The sequence below is a fragment of the Rutidosis leptorrhynchoides genome, chromosome 3, assembly GCF_046630445.1.
Source record: "Rutidosis leptorrhynchoides isolate AG116_Rl617_1_P2 chromosome 3, CSIRO_AGI_Rlap_v1, whole genome shotgun sequence".
NCBI lineage: Eukaryota > Viridiplantae > Streptophyta > Magnoliopsida > Asterales > Asteraceae > Rutidosis > Rutidosis leptorrhynchoides.
In genome coordinates this window covers 302,898,090-302,901,230 of record NC_092335.1, presented here as the reverse complement: position 1 = coordinate 302,901,230, position 3,141 = coordinate 302,898,090, and positions in this window count along the sequence as shown.

The following is a 3,141-nucleotide window of genomic DNA, read 5'->3' as shown; positions in this document are numbered from 1 at the left end:
CACATCTTACTGCATTGATTGCATGAATAGTGTATAGACAAATCCATATCTTAGCGTATCTGTTACTGTAAACTTTGCCTGTCGTATTCCATGGATTCCTCCGTAACTTATGGGATTTTAGTATTATATATGCATATGTAAAGTATGTATTGCAGGGTACTAATCTATATCCTATAATCTATTTCTTATCGAAAATCCTCCATTTGATCGTACGAGGTGAATCCCTCAACCAGTTCAAATTCCTCGGATTCCGACAGCTATTCAGATATGGAGTTTCACCTAAGCTCCGAAAGCAGTGTCACCAGAATGAATCAACAAATCATCCATCCCCAATTCATCTGATGCATTCGTAGTCGACTTAATCAAAGGAGACGCGAAGGAGGCGATCCCTTCCACCAACCGAATTCACCTCTTGACAATGAACCCGAAGCGTTTACCGATGAACCTATCTGAAACACCATTTTCACCCTCATTTCCAGGATATCTCACAACGATTATATTCTATCCACAATTCTAAACCTTATTCGTCTGCTCATTCTGACCGATAATCATCTTGGAATAATAGGAGAAGTCAACGAACTTCGCGCTCGAGTAATCAATCTGGAGAATATGGTACAAAATGTACCAGATTTAGCAACATCACCGGCACCAACAGTACCATCAACAATCCATGCCTCAACATCTTATCCTATACCTCGAGCATAATCATCGTTCTACATGACATTCTATATCATTTATCTTTGTTCGACATGCGATTATGTAATCTTTAATGTTTTAGAGATTATGTATTCTAGTTATAACGGTAAATCAAATGAGATTAATATTATATTAACTCATTGAATCTATGATTACATCTGAAGAAAATATATATGTAAATATAATTTCATAAAGATTGTGATTAAAAATTCTTTCGTACAAACTGTTAATGGTAAAAATATTTTAACGGGTAGGTAATACCCGAGGAATATTTAGATTTCACATTAATAAATTACATTGTACATTCTTCGAATTTGATCCAACAGTCATTTACTATCCTACTTACAACCACCGATATACGTATTCGTTCACCACAGAATAATCATTTTCATTCAATTTCATATTTAGATTTTGACCTATCAGAATCCAGCAAGTGGCATAATGAAGAAAACAATTGACAAAATAAAATTTGTTAGAAACAGACAAATTATTTATGAAGAATTTTGTTAAGAATTCACGCTAACAAAATCCTAGCTAACTGTTCCTAGCTAACTGTTAATTCCATATTATATTTATTTATCGCAATTTATTTATCGCAATTTATTTATCGCAATTTATTGATCGCAATTTAATTTTCGCAATTTTATTTATCGTCATTTAATTTCTGTTATTTACTTTGCGCACTTTATTTATCGTCATTTAATTTCTGTTATTTATTTTACGCACTTTAAATATCGGGACATGTATACAAGGTTTTGACATATCATATCGACGCATCTATATATATTATTTGGAATAACCATAGACACTCTATATGCAGTAATGCGGGAGTTAGCTATACAGGGTTGAGGTTGATTCTACAATAATATATATAGTTTGAGTTGTGATCGAGTCTGAGACGTATACGGGTCATGACACGTATTAATTAATTCGAATGTTATATATTGCTAACTGTGGACTATCAATTGAGGAATAATGACATTGGACAATTAAAATGAATTAAAATATTGATTATAACATATGAAACTAAACATTTCTTCAAGTTTGCCACTTGATTTCATTCTAAACTTCATTTGTATCTTGACGATTACAATCTGCGTTCAAACCTTTCATGATTCTTGAAAACACCTCAATCGATAGGATGAACCAACCGCACTTCATCTACAAGAAGAAAGATTATGCATATAGTTATGCACCTGAAAAACTCTCGGAAACTGAGTAAACGTTTAACACATATCAGTTCTTGCTCCTTTGGCGTTGTTATTACCGAAAATAACATTTCAATTCTTTTCAAATTAATCAATTTTGTCACAGCTCCAGCAAGTCAACTTCGACTTTTCATTCGAAGTAGTCTTACTATAATCCTGATATATATGATTACCCTTTTGATACCGGAGAATTCTTTTATATTCCACCATATTCTCAGCAGACGTACCAACAACCTCGATGCTTCTTGGCTTAAATCTCTCTGATAAATCATTATATTTATTCATTGAAACCCTATCATATACTCATCCACATCTGGTAACGAGAACTGACATACCAATTACCGGGAATCAGCAATCAGTACTTTGAATACTCACAGCATATCTATATCAACAGTTATATGTATGACACTTATCTCTTAGAATTATGATCTTTCATTCTGAAATTCTGAAAAGCACCCAGTCTGCAAATTAATGCTCTGAATTTTGAAAAGTTGAATGAAGCAACAAGAACGGTAAATGACCTCAACAGTCAAAAGTTGATGATAAAGAATGGAGTATTGGAAACACTCAATAGAAAATTTAGTACCGAAAAGTGGATTATGCGAAACTATGTAGGAAACCGTGGACAAATCACAAAGAATAAGTTTGACTTCAAAGAATCTAAATAATTCAATGTCTGCTGAAGTCTTTAGCGAATATCTTGCTCCTTACTCTAAACCCTTGCGGACAATAGTCTCCATCATCCTCTGATCTCAGATATTCAAAGATATTATCGTATCTTTCATTATAAATATCCTCCATATTTCTGAAGATATTTTCATAACTATTCTTATCTGAAATCATTTATCTCTTCGTGTTGTCAGTGTTACATCATATAGAAACTGTTAGTTTCTATATTCTGTAAACTTTCAAGCTTAAAATACGAATGTTATTGAAGTAATGTTGGGAACTGATGCATGAGTTTGTATAATATAATGACACTTGATCAACGTGATTATATTAGAGTAAGTCATGCTGAGTTTCTAATGAGATGTGATGGTTCACAGATCATAACGTCATCACGTGCCATGTTATATAACTCTTTCATTCTGCGTAACTCCTGAACATATCAAAAATATATATTCTTGATAGTTCTATACTCAGTGATTCTGATAATTTGACAAATCAAATCGTGCTAATACCTTCTTTCTTATTTAGAACATAAAGTTTATCCGAAATTCCATACTTACGAATTCTG